Source organism: Salarias fasciatus, chromosome 1, assembly GCF_902148845.1.
Source record: "Salarias fasciatus chromosome 1, fSalaFa1.1, whole genome shotgun sequence".
In the NCBI taxonomy this organism is placed as follows: domain Eukaryota; kingdom Metazoa; phylum Chordata; class Actinopteri; order Blenniiformes; family Blenniidae; genus Salarias; species Salarias fasciatus.
Window position 1 is genome coordinate 24,266,587 of NC_043745.1, and position 15,035 is coordinate 24,281,621.

The following is a 15,035-nucleotide window of genomic DNA, read 5'->3' on the forward strand; positions in this document are numbered from 1 at the left end:
ATCGTGTAACCGAGGCTGATGGGAGTGCTTGTAAAGGTTGCAGGTGTTTGGGTGTAAACATCAACTGTTGACAGTCGATAAAAATCAATATACATTCCTAATTCCTACTTTTGATGATTTTGTGCATGTATATAAGTCACGTATTCATGTTCACACGCATGCATTTTGATGTCACTTAACAAGCATATGATTGAGTTTGGGCAGGGAGCTAAGATACTCGGAGAATATGCAAACTCCTCACAGAACCAACCTCTGAGGGTCTGTGCCAATCCAGCTACTTCAGAATGCAGCTCTGCGAGTAGCTCTCAGAATATATCCAAGTGTATGACTTGGAGGAGTGGAGTGATCAGGAAATGCTCACATGTACTGATTCCAACTGTCTGAGGCGTCAGAATTACAGTGGTGAAGAAATAAAAGACATCTCAACACTGCTGCCGTCACTTATTTCAGTGTTTGTCATTTGATTTCTTTTTCCACTTAACAGCTTTTATTTATCTATTTCTATATTAGTTCTTTTTTTCAGATCAATATCTGTATTTCAGATTATGTACTTCGTCTTGTTTCTACTTTGTTTCTCATTAGTTTTTAATTCCGACATGCAGTGTTTTTCCCTCATTTTTGTTTACCTCTCTGTACTTGGACTGTCTAACTTTGGCAGTCATCTGTGAAAAAAAATGGACGAACCAATACAAATGCAGTTCACTGCAAATAAAAAGCGGAATATTTTTGACTGACACAGAAAGTAAGCTAGACTTTAAGGACAACAATCCAACAGAGGGAACATTATTGAGACTTATCTATCCATTCAATCTGATGAATAAATAATCCCTCCCACGAGTCACATCGACGCCACTTCCCAGCATCACTCAGGATTTTCTATCCTCGCTCTGGATCTCGGAGAAGCTTGCGGGCTGGAAAAGGCTCGGAGAAATCTGCACCTCCTGAAGTTTAACTCTGTCAACTTCGCGTCACCCTCCTACTGTTATTTTCAACGGTAACGTAGCAACAGCTGCTTGGTAGCGTGGTTACTAGCGTGTGCCCCGCAGCAGTGTGACTGGCATTTTTAAACCGCGCACTCCGACTGTCACCTCAATCACACAAACACAACGGGAAACGGTGGGAACACAGTCGAACTGAGCAGACGCGCGCACAAGCCTCATGAGCGGCGACTCCATTTGCATACTATACCATACACCATACATCTCAGAGCAGCCTATAAGCCTATTGTGCGGGATATTTTACATGTATTATATGTAATTTCTCTTCTTTGTCACACTGATTTGAAGAATGTGGAGCTAAGAAGGGATTAATGCCAGGCGGACCATGTAAGACAAGCTGGTGTGAAGGATCAATCTCTAAATGAAACATACAGGCGACAGTGTACAAGCAGACCACTGACGCTGACTTATACCCTATTTTATATCCAGCTAAATTATTATTTTTCTCTTTTCCCGGTTAGTAGTTTATATAATCGTGAGTAAAACTTAACATCATTGTTTTTTAGGTTATTTTTTTATTTAGTCTGCATGAAAAGTTAGGTCAAATTAAGTCAAAACAGACCATCATATTATAAATGAAGGAAGAAGCTTGATGTACAAAATCCCATCCTTTTTTTGCAATTATTCAGATATCAAGACTATTAATTGTCTTTTTGAGTATGGCCCTTTCTCTGATGACTACAATTCTCAGTATGATAAGTGGGAAATCCACTTTAGGGAAAAAGTGTCAGTAGAAGTTTGAAGAAAAGGTCTTGTTCTTGATGAAAGGTTTGATTGTCACATTAATAATGTGACTGCAAGCTTTATTATTTCCAAAAACAAAAGCACACAGAGAATCAAAACTCAACACATAAAAGGCCTCAAATTCAAAATTATTTCGCCGTCAAATCATTACTTCTCACTCTCAGGTAAGTTTACTGATCACTTTAAAGCTTTTTGATTTATTACACTGCCTCTATGTGTAATTATTTGTATTTATTTTTGTTTTGACATACAAGACCATCTCAAAAAATGCAAATGCAATTTGAATGTTAATTATTCCAATAAAAAAACATTTAAATATTTTAGATTTATTTTTTACTCATGAACTGGAAAGATTGCAAATCTTTTCTGTTTTATTCTTCACCACATCATTTTATGAATCATTAAAATGAAACACACAATATTTGAGCATTTTTGAAAGCTGAGAGTTGATTCATCACAATCAAATTTGAAGGGAAACCTAATTGAACATGTTGAAAAATGTTTATTAGTTATTGTATCAAACATGCATACTTTGTTAAACTGTATCCATAAAGTATGAGTTGTGCTGTATAAATGCTTTCGAATGTTAAATTTTGATTTATAAATCAATAGTAGCTGACAAACTTAGTACTTAAAAGATTCTCAATTACAAAGGTTGAGTGTTTTAGAAATTAAAACAAATGAAATGAGAAATAAATAAGTCACTGGTAATAGGGATGGATGGATGGATGGAATTCACAATAAAACTAAACACTGCCGTAGAAAAAAGCAAACATATCAAGCTTGTTTTGAAATCCAACAGCTGTTCTCTCTCTGACAGACACACACACACACACACACACACACACACACACACACACACACACACACACATATCTTGAAGGTCCAGCCAATCATCAGAACATGCACCAGATGCTCGATCGGTTCAGCGTACAGCAATCAACAGCTGTTGATGGCCGTCGCTCTTTCTGTTTCTGTTTCTGAAAGGGTCACTTTGGGGGCCGGCGCCGGCGCTTTTATGACTTCATTACTGGCACTTAGACCTGAGAACAGTGTTAACCCTGCCCCACAGCACTATGATGGACTGCACAGCTGAGCGGCTCTGACAGGGAAGTCCATCTGGACGCGCCTCCCGTAGCCCCTCTGTCTCACCGTCTCTGGGGGGGGGGGTCCATGACTGGGTGGCTCTGTCACTGCACCTCTTATCTTCACCTGTGCGTCGACTGCTAGCTCTATCTTTATTTTTCCCGTGACCTCTCCAGCTCACCTAGGAAAGGCGTTTAAAGATATCTCTAATGTAGCCCATGCATGAAGACAGACAGATGCAAGACAAAGATAGAGCCGCACACACCTGGACCGTGATATACAGGGATGAGCGGCGCCGGCGACAGCTGTGCAAAAGATGGAGCAGGCAGGCGTGATATACGTGTGTGTGTGTGTGTGTGTGTGTTTTGGGATAAAATGTGGATGTGTGTGTGTGTGTGTGTTTGTGGATGCACAAGTGAGTGGGCTGGACTCCAAAGTGCCTCGGGACTCGACAGATCATCAGTCAGACTACGTCCCATCGGCTTGACAAAAAAGGTCTTGCTCATGGAGGAGCTGTGCTGTCATCCTACGCTCTAGTTTGCACCCATTAACAAGCACCCGGGACGCCCTCATCACCCATCACATCAGGATCGCTTTAAAACGACAGGCCTAATTCAAGATGGCATGGCCTCAAGGTCAGACGCCGACACGAGAACTGGACCGCACACTTGTTTTGTGCTGACTCTGCGTCATGTTTGCAATGGAGGATATGTGCATTCGACAACAGCAACCTCACGATACAAACAAGATGAAAATCACACTATAGGTCTGTAAAGACGCTCTCGTTTGTCCAGTTTCCTTAAAATAAGCAAATAAAACCAACTGCTAGTGGTGAAAAAATAGCTTAAAAAATAGCAGAAAAGACTAAAATCCTCTCCTCAGATCCCAAGCTGGACCCGAGGAAAGACGCTGAACTCCAGTTTGACCCTCATGATCAGCGTAAAGCTCGCAGCTTGGTCACCGCTGGTGTGTGACTGTGCGTCGGCGGATAAATGGCACGCACCTCAGAGGCGGCATAAAATCTGCCCTATATCCATCCATCTTCTATACTGCGCTATCCCAGTTCACTAAGGAGGACGGTCTGTCCGTCCATCACATGGCAGTCACGTTGTTCACCTCTACACCGCAGCGTGGACCACAGGCCCTATGACAGGAGTGTGACTTCTTCTACTGACTTCTCAGTCATTTCTGTGGTCATTTACCCAAAAAGCATTTTATTGGCAAACACATCCACTGTCACTGGCATATAAAAACAGAGGCCTTCAAAACTAAACCGATGGGCAGTTTCCCATTCATTGTGCGCTCTTGATTCAAGAAAGTGTCTCGTTCTGGCTGTTATCAACATACGCAAACCTAAATTTGACAACCTTACAGTGGACAGAAGCTCAGATTCCCTGTGATCCCCTGTCTGGATAACATTTTTTTCAACCCCTGCTCCCACAGTGTACAACAACTCCAAGAACTCTGTCCTATGAAAAACTGAAAAACTACACACTCATATAAGATCATGTACATAATACGAACGTGATATCATTTGTAAAACTCTGAATAAACAATTTCATTTTCTCAGTCATGGTTGTTAAAAGCCCAGCTTCATTTACAATGCAACAATCGACTTTGCTTCACTTTCCACTTAATGAGAATAAAACCGAAAACAACAGTCACTACACCTTAACAATTCAGATTAGCTTTTTAGACCAATTTTTATAACATTTCCTAAAACTGTACGAAGACCTGAGTTACTAAATCGGGGTGTTTGTGTAAGTAGAGAATAACTCAACTGCATCTTTTCCTCCTATCCTGTCAATCCTCTCCTGCTGATTTTAAACAGCACACACATTTTTAAAGCAAAGTAGCTGCACAGAAAAGTCAACAAGGTCACAACAAATTGGAGGTATGCAAATTTCCCAAAGAGCCTGCACATGGACGCTCTCTCTCTCTCATTCTCTCTGTCTCTCTCACAAAAACAAAAACTTCACATCCCACCGAGCATTTCACGTTACTGAACAAGGAAGGTGTGATATTTTATAATGCTTGCATATAAAGTTGATGGAATACTCCTTTAAGGATCAAGAATGGCACCGTTCAAGCATTTCGTACTGATTGTTACTGAGCGATGAGTCATTCATCAAAGGTATTTTAGCAGATTAATGCAGGCGAATCGGTATAATTTAGAATGGATGCATTGATGCAGTGAATCAGCATGCCTCTAGTAGTTTGTCCTCTTAATTCTAAACATGTGGCGATGCTTTAGTATGTATTTCTCATGAAGTCAAAAAAAAGAGAGAGAGGAAAATTTTTTTAATTGTTCAGCTACAATTAAAAACAAACATAAAATTTTTCGGTTCACAGATCCCTCACAAGTTAAATGGCTTTCTGTATTTAATCTCCAAAGCAGAAAAAAAGGGTCTTCTGTAGAAAAGGTCTGTGTGTTATTTTTTAATACACACAGGAGACAGACAGTCTTTTTTATGGTTGACTCACCTATTGGCATTTCATATTGGTTTAGCATTTCTATTGCATTCCCCTGCACAGAGATTTTCTTTGGTTAAAAGCCACTTGGAGGCATGCCAGCAGGCATTTAAGAGACTGTGTTGTTGCTTGAGATAGATGAACCCCGATGAGGACAAAAACATTTAGCCATGCAACTCCCCTGTCTGCTTCAATTTTTTATCCGCTCTCAATCTTCACCATGAAACCTTAATGCAAAGTAAACCTAATTAAAAAACAGAACTTGGAATTATTATCCGTTGGTTTTACCCCGTAACACACACGGCTGTGAAATTGTAATTAATACACTCACGCCGTATTTTTAAATTTAAGCATGAAGATGCGTCATGCCCTTTTAATTTGAGCGTTGCTTTTAAAACAGTTAGGCGTAATGGAGGTTACTGCGAATGGTGTGCTCTGTCATCGTCATGCGGAGCGAAAGCTGCGGGCGACATTCACACTTTGGAAAGAGGGGAAAATATGTTCCTCGGCTCAAAGGTAAAAGTCTTGACAAAGCAAAGACCGTACGTCCTGTAGGACAGGTATCTGACCGAGACAGGCGTTGAAAGGTGACAAATAAACAAACTGAAATGAGTAAATACAAAGAATAATTATTGAATATAGCTAATGGATTGCTGTAAAGCTGAATAGTTCAAGAGCCATCTCAAATAACAAATAATCAGCAACTTTGTAAAAGGAACCAAGTACACATCTTTTATTATTGATTTGAGTTGTGTCATTTCTGGTAGACTGTGAAAGTCACTCTACAGATTGATTCCACCTAAGTTTCAGTGACAAGTTTGTCAAGGAAGATGCACTATAATCTTAATTGATCTTGTGCATTGATTGCTATTCTATTACAAAATACAACAATAAGAGAAAACAGATGGCTGATAGGTACATGCAAACAAGCCTCATTATGTAAGATGATGTTTATTTAATGCACCGCAGGTCCTGTCGACACAGTCTGGTGTTACTTACGGTCTGATTTCTTTCTTGTTGAAGAATTTAGTTGATTTAGGACAGATGAGGTGCTCCTCCTATTGTAAACAGAAGTTCAGTGAAACAATAACCAATCTTCACCTGAGACAACTTTGTATCAAGCTAACACTGAAGCTCCCAGATGGCTTCATGCGCAGCAGCTTCACTTTAGTAATATGTTTCATTCTCACCAGTTCATCAGTGTTTATGACGATTAAGGGTGAGGGTTGAAGGTCAAAGTTTAAACTCCCAAAGTTTAGCAACACAAAAATAATACAAACCAACCTGGGTAAACGTGAAGCAATATGGGAAGACAATATCTCCTTTCTGAAGTGTGCGGTTTGAATTTCACCACAATCCTAACATTTTAAGTGGTTAGTTTTGGATCAGAAAACAACTCTTAACAGTTTGTTTATCGTGTCATCAACACTCAGATATTTCCACTGCCTGGTGCACACCTTGTTGACCAAAAGCAGTGTGCCGGTTCAGGGATCATTTCTCCACTACAGAACAAGTTTGATGACTGTTGAAACAACCAGTTTGCGGCTGAAGAAGTGTAAGAGAATGGGTGCAGTCTAATGAAAGCAATTCCACCTTATCAGTACAGCAGAGCGCTTTGAGGTTTGTTGCTATAAAGAGCAAATCACTAAATCTTTACTGATGGGAAATGGCTCACAGTTGTGATATATAACCTGTGTTACGTCTCCGTTTCAGCGCCGGAGCCGACTCCGGTTTCTGTGCACGCTGCTGTTTCATTACAGCCACTGAAACTTATGAATGTTGTGCTTCGTTTCGAAAAACTGTGCTTCAAAGATCTGAGAGGGTTCGGTGAGAGATACGCCTTAGTGCTACTGCCAACCTGATGTATTTTTAGAAATCAGTAGGTGTCTCTTGCACAGGACGCTGTGCTGCAAGTGTTATCAGTCTTGGAAACTTCACAGACTGCACAGGCGCTCGGATTGGGCGCGCTGACTTTATGTTTGCAAATCTAATTTCCTTGAAGATGCCTTTTTCATGCCCTCAGTCCACCTGCCTCGCCTTTTCTTGCCCACTTTCCTTCTTTCCTTGGAGCCAGCTGGATTTCTTCACTCGTCTTAGTCATATGTTGGATTCTGGCTTCCTGATGCATGCCCTGTCAATGTGTGAGCCTTCTCCACTTATTTAATCTCGGATAATCCCTGAAAAGGCTTGAACAGTTTAAGTGACATGAGTCGGATTTAATGCCATTTTTTTATGTGTGTGAATGGGAATAAAATTTTCCACATTGTGTTTTCCTGACATTGAGTAAGAGGGCGTTGTTAATCTATACCACGCTGTGTTTTTGTTTTGTTTTTTTTTTCCTTTTCAAATAATCCAATACCTGTCTTCTGTCTCCACAATGTCAAGGGCAAAGTAATGTTGCTGACAAAAGTGTCAAAAAGTAGAATATTGAAAAAAAAAATGGTAAGAATTTTAATATTTTTTTTTACTAATTCATTGCCCAAACTGTGACTGTTTTGTTTTCAGAGAAAACTACAGACGTCCACACCGTGTGCGATACATGGAAAAGTCAAAATAACCCCCATCAATACAAAAGTTAGTGCAAATACATTTTGTCTTTATCCTCAAACATAAAAAGTTGATTAAATATGCAGTTTTATTGTACAATAAAACCACATCAACAGCAGATTTACAACTTAAAATAAGACAGAACTTTAGAAAATCTGAATGTCTGCAGAGGATGCTTTTTTGCTTAAATACCACAGTCACCATATTACATTTCATTTTATGATCCATTTAGTGGCTGCTCTGTTTTGGGTTTGACATAATTTGAGCAGAACGTTTCTATCAGGTGTTCAACAACTACAGTGTGATTTGTAAGAGATACAGAATCCCATTCATTCATACACAAAAGATAAAATTCAAGGCATGCACACACAGAGACAAAAAAAAAGTGGTGTATTAAAGTAGAAAAGCAGAAATGTTCCCAAGAATTGAGCAGTAGGGTTTATCGCAAAGTATGAATTGTCCTGGAAACAATTAACAATGTTTTTTCTCATGGAACATCGCAAAAGAAAAAATCTTTGTTGTTGTACCTTTATAGTTTTCCCTTTTCAAGTTAGCTCTGTTAATGTCAATGAATTCGAGCCACGACTGTCAGCAGTGATGAGTGAAATGATAATAAGAACGGTCACATTTTATCAGAGGCTCACCAACCACAGCTCCCCGAGTTACAAAACACTGGATCAGTTTTATTCCTCGTGCTTGACTAATTCCAAACACAAAAATGTGCAATGTTCAATATTCACAGGCACAAAACTAAGCTTTTCTTAATAATGTAAATTCCATGTATTCTACATTGTTTTGTTCAATTTGTTGTTGCCGGGCAATGGAGGAACTCTCAGCTTTATGTAGGTGAGATGGTTACAGGTAAATGAAAATGTAAATACAAATCTGCTCAGTGTGAATATCCAGAAAGCTCTGGAAACTACGACATAAGAGCGTCACTTTATATATGAGAGTTTATCAACACAGTTAGTGTAAACTACACTGAGCTCTGACATTTTTTTTTAACAGCCATGATTCATCTTGTTGAAGTTATTCAGCGAGGCAGATCTTCATTTCAACTCAAGACACCCAATTAATTGAATGGTGCAATTTAGCAAAAAAATGGTCACCGGGGTGGTTACCTCTAATTAATCAGGTCGACAGCATGTAATTTGTCCAACCAACTGTCAGTAATATGTGGGCTGCGTGTTTTTCTGTGGAATTAACTGATTTTATTTTTTCCAGCTGGCAAACTGCATCTGAATGATTAACTTCCCGTCCTGTTGATAAATGTTATTTTCCACGATGAACACCCTCCACATTGCACGCAAACACACACGTTTTTTTTTAATTTTTTTTATCCCCAGCTTTACAGCAAAGCTGCGCAACGAGCTGCCCCCTCAGATCGCGCACGAATAATGGAGCTGATTACTCCGATAATACACCGCAATACGAGCCCCATTCATTTCTGTGATTAATCGACATTAAAGCTGAGCAGCGGCTCAGTGGTCTGCACTGTCACCTGTGAGGAGTTTTCATCCTCCTCTCGTGTTTCTGAGAGCTTCCTCTGGCAGCTCTGCTATCCCGCGCATTCGCTCTGCATCGCCCGCTTCGGCACGTACTCGTCAATTATTCACCTGCCTGCCACCAAGACCACCTGATTCTATTTAATTTGAAAATTTCACCCACCTGCGTCTGCATGAAATCACTGTTGCTAAATAAGACGGCTCCCACACATATCCGTGTCGCTATTATTCTTTCACACAAAAGAACAGCGCATTTGCTACAATTACCAGAAAGTGAAAATTAAGCCATGCACTATGAGAATTTCATCTTTTCAAAGTGTGCTGTTTGGTTTCACTCGGGGGTTTGACCCACCTGCTGATCAGCGTGCATGTCACTTTGGGGAACTGGAAACGGCACAAATCGCAAATACAGTGGCTGCGAGTGTGACTGTGAATGCGCTTGTTAGTGTGGGCGGCGTGATTATACTGGCAGCCTGTTCAAGGTGTTTGAATGCCTTTTTGCCCGATGCATGGTGGGACGGACTCCAGCATGGACTCTAATAACCTTTCATTGAAAAGAGATGAAAGGATGGGTGAATGGCGCGACTGCACAATGAATCATGAATGGAGCCAAGACTGAAGTCAACTCTGTGGGTAAAACTCACATTGGGGATCTCTACTTTTGATTAGGGTCAGAATTGCTTTAACCCAGCACAGCGTACGACTGTGTGTTCCTATGGAGAGAGACTGAAGCCTGCGGTGGCACCACTGTGGGATATGTGTAGAGTGTCAGGCCAACGTTTGATATTTAATCAGTTTAACAGACATGAAATAGTGAAATACTGTCAGAGTAACATTGTAAATCTACCTAAAACCTCGGCTGTACGTCTGTGTTTTCTGTCACTTTTCTATCCACTACAACAATTTTCATTCACAATCTGGAAACCAAGCATAAATCTGGCGTGTAGAAACCAGGCACAGCAGCAGCAGCTCTGGATGAAAATGAGAATTACTGTTGTGCATCAAGTGTGTGTGTGTGTGTGCGCGCGGATGGCAGGCGGATTGACTGGGGGCGGCGACTGGTTCAAAGTCTGGAGGGAACTGCATGCAACTGGTCACCCATAGGACGTCGGGCCGAGCAGAGAGCCAGACAGACGTGCTGACGCTGAAGCAAGACTCTCATTCCTCATCTCTCGGCCCAGGCGCCATGACCTCATTTGTTACAGAGCTGTAATTATAAAAATGCTGTATGTGTCAGGGCGATGGCAGATGTGTGTTGGCGAGCAGCGAGAGTGAGATTACACTTACATTATCCTTTTTTCTGTTCTGTTTCCTTGGGAGGCGAATAATTGCATTGTTTTCTTTGATGATGTTCAGTAATTATTTGCTGCATCATACTCCCTTTTCGTAGTCTTGCTCACTCGGAAGCATCCTTGGTGCCATGCTGATATAGAATTTACAATATGAGACAGTCAGGAAGAAGATTTTATAAACCTTCAAATCACAAGAGAAATCAAAGAGCACACTGGTTAATAATGATTTCATGATTTAAGAATATTCTCTTTAGGAAACACATATTTAAAAGCAAAAGGTAGAGGAAAATCTGATACCCATCGGCTCATCCATAATACCACAGTCCATTAATATCCTGTAAATAATTAGTGATTATTAAAGGTGAACCATTTTAATACTAGAATCAAGCTGGAATCCTCTGCCATGATTAATTTAAGGCACTCTCTAATATGTTATATCTAATTCATAAGAGGAGAACAGCTCTTCTCGCTGGGCTACACTCTGCTACAGCCACAGGGCATGACAGCTTTAACCTGGTTCACCGTGCCACTAAGTGTACGAAGACGCTGGCTGTGATTTTCGGTGTTGTACAGAAGTGTGGGTGTGTCACTGACGGTTCACGATTAGGTGATCGGCTGAGGTAAAGTTTAGACAAGCAGCATCCTGATGTATCGACAAATTCTCTTACATTCCACTATCTCAACGTCCTTCTTTACTATATCAACAAACCTTCCACTTCTCCTCTCACCTAGCAACCTCATCTCCAACATGCTGTGTTTAATATTTCCACTAGTTCTCCATCTAAACCTGGTGTCTCTAAATGTATCTCTCAGCAATCCTGCGTATTCTTGTCACTTCCAGTAGAAATCTTCAGCATCTTCATCCCTGCCACATCCAGCTCAGCCTCCCGTCCTTTGGACAGTGCTGTTGTCTGAAATCCCTGCAGCAGGTTTCACTGCTGTCTTTTAAACCTCGTGCTGCTATCGTCATGTGCAGCCGCAGCCCTGACAGTCGCCTTCACCCGCTCCATCCAGCCTGCGCTCTCTTCCTCACCTCTTTTGTGCCTTATTTATCGCTCTGGACAGTTGCCCCCAGTTACTTGAACTCATCCACCTTCAGTAACTCTACTCCTTGCGCCTTTTCCACCTGCCTCTCTCTCTGACTCTCCACATGTATTCTGTCTCGTCTCTGCTGACCTTCATTCTTCTCTCTGGAGCAGATCTCCTCCTCCCCAGGTCCGTCCCCCCACCCCCCACCGATCTTTACTCTCACCACGAATTATAATGTCATCCGCAAACATCACGATCCATGGGGCCTCCTACCTGACCTCATATGTCACTGGATGGCGTTTACCGGGATAAGGTTAAATGTACAGGAGGAAAAAAAAAAAATAAGACATGCATCGTTTTTCTGCTCGTGCACCCCTAGCTGCAAACACATCTCCTGTTAAACACAATGCAGACAACACTTTTCTAGTACTTGCAAGGAGATCATCACAACAGAGGACAAAGTGACTCACAATGATAACTTTTCAAGTTAATAAAATTCTCACCCGTTGTACTATATGAGGCTGCTTGCTGCTTTGGCACCTAATAAACCTTCACAGTCACGTATGTGCAGCTCAAACCTCCCTGACTCATATTTTATTGTCTCACTATACCTAAAATACCTCACCAGCACACCCCCTTGCCTCTTTAACAATGAGCTGTTTTTCAGGCTAATGCATCGATGCACTGTGCTGTGATGCTACTTCAAAATAAATGCTGTTATATTTGATACCTAAGTGCAGTCGAGTGCTTGCATTTAGACACTTCTACTTGAGAGCGAAAACAGCTTTAAATGAATTTTTTTTTCTCTACTGTAGTCAGCCAACTTGTATTTACTTGTTTAAATATTCCTTTCCGTCACTGTGAATAAATATACTTTGTGTTAAGTTTGTTTATGTCTGCATTGTTGCGCATGTGTGTGCCTGTGGATGTGTATAATTACTCAGACATGCAAGGTGACTCAGAAAAAGAGCCGGGAGAGATACTGAGAAATAATCAGGCAGAGCAGAGAGACGCGACAGCGGGACGAGAGGGAAACGAGCTGCTGAGAGATCTGAGGGGAAAAGAGTATAAATGCGTTGGAAGTAATACCAAAATGAGAATGTGAACGTATAATCTTTTAAAGTTCGAAATGCAAAACAAATCTTGCTGTTGACTGGGAGGAGGCTCGGTCAACAACGTGAATTATACTTATCGGATTGTGCCATTGACCCTCTTTTCTGACTTTTTTAGTGTCATCTGAAAATGCAACACTCGCTGGGGATTTGTTTTGTTTGCTCTTCGCACAGACGTGCATTACGTACACAATGGGAATGGAGTGCCTGTTTATTAGGGGTTTCAGACAATACTTTCACCATCTGCAGTGCTGGGTGATAAAGTGACACTTAAACATGAGAAGCATGGCTGTCTTTGTGCGAGGAAGAGCTTAAAATATGCACTGTGTCTGTGTCCGGGAATGATTCATTCCAAATAATGAAACTTTCAAGTAAACAAAACTAAGCTGAATCACAGCCTCTTCCTGAAACAATCCATTTATTCCTGAGCCGACGTGAGCTCAGAGTCACTTGTAGGAATACACCCATTATTATTGCAGCTGGGTGTTTGATATTGCACCAGGCATCCATCCATCTTCTCATCTTTTTTCCTTTTTTTTCCAGCTCCATCCAACTAAAGTGTTAAAAGGAGCTCAAAGTGATCGCAGCTGGTGGTGGGCTAAAGACAGGGTACACCCAGAACAGGTCGCCAGTCCGTCCCAGGGCCAACGCAGACAGACAGAAAATCACAGCTCTGGACTATTGGGTAAAATCTAACTCGTCTGCAGGTTGTAAAGAAAGATAAAGAAAAGTGAGCACTACACATACTGGAAAGATTTCACTCCACTGGGAGGAATATTCTTCTAAATTTGACCCAGTTTTATTTAAAAAAAAAAAAAAAAAATACACAGTTGCTCTTCATGTACGTTCCCATTTTTATTTACTATAATTTTATTTTAGCAGATTAGCATTTCCCCCCCCCAGAAGCGACGTGGTGTTTCAAATGTCACCGCATGTGTCTCTAATCGAAAAATGTGTGAAAGGCTCCATCCACTGCAGAGATGGCAGATGAGCGCCTATAATTTACAAATGCGCTGAAGCAACGGCTGAAGTATCTGCCAGTGTTGAAACCAAACGATACAATAAATGAACACGAAGTTTAAGCAAATCAAAGCTCGTGGATGTATGATGTAAGACGTTGCAACTTGCGTCGGGCTGCTGAAGACATGAGAAAGAGAAGTGTTGATCGCTGAAGGCTGAAAGCACGAGTTCTATTAAACACCATCCCTTAGATGGAACCTCAAAGATGACTTTTCACTGCTGTATTTTCGTGAAGGCCAAATATATTTACAGATGGTTGTTTGCACTTAGTTGCAAGCCTTGGAAATCTAGATAACCCTGCAGCAGACATTCATCCTGTGCACTACCCACCTAGCAGTTACGGTGATTAAAAGCAGCGTTTCTAATGGAGACAAAGAGAGACTGAAAGACTAAAAAAAACAAAAGTCAGCTTATTTGTTCATCTCTTCACCTTTTTCCCTCCATTTATCCCTCCATATCATGAAGCAGATACACATCAAGGCACACAAATCCCCTTTCACCCCTTCTTTCTTTCTTTCTTTTTTTTTTTTTTTTTTGCTAGTTATCTCTTCCTCTGTGTCTGATTTGCGCTCCTGTGATCCATGCAGCACACCGCTGTTTTATGAATTGGGGCTGTGGTGCCACAGCAATCTAGGACAACATTGGCAAGGAGCAGACGGCGCAAATACAGTAGCATGCTCCGATAGTGACATAGAAAGAGGCAGACACAAAAATGATGAATGGGGGAATTGTAGCATGAAAGCAGGCTGCTTTTTTTTGTTTGTTTGTTTTTTTTTTTTTGCTTGCACACTTTTAAAAAGACAGTCGGCAAACTGTAATCACACTGTGTCATCTACATCAGTCTTCATAACATCTATTTCAGTTAAAAGGAGAATGTTTTATCGAAATAAATAGGTATATCTTGAATTAATCCAATATAACACTTCACACATTGCCTCAAGTGTACCATTTCAGAGGACACACGATGAACCTCACAGGACTGAAATTCCAGGACATTTTTCTTTTTTCCCCTGCTTATCCAACGTGGGAATAACCCATATAGTCTCTCGATGGTTCCTCTAAATTATTCAAAGCATTTATTTATAAATAAACACTGACTGAGCCCTGTACCCAGCTGTCTAGTCTTCTCTCCAGTAACTCTATAACCCTCAGCAACCGATCAATCTACCGAAGAAATCCACCACAAAACCTCATCAGATTTTCTCCATTTGCGTTCTTGCTCAGTATGAA

The 15,035-nt window shown here is 40.9% G+C and overlaps 1 protein-coding gene across 5 annotated transcripts in view; it reads right to left on the reverse strand.

Annotated features, from left to right (window-relative positions):
• syt7b (synaptotagmin VIIb) overlaps window positions 1-15,035 on the reverse strand; it is a 105,960-nt gene that overhangs the window by 69,790 nt on the left and 21,135 nt on the right. The window lies entirely within an intron of this gene.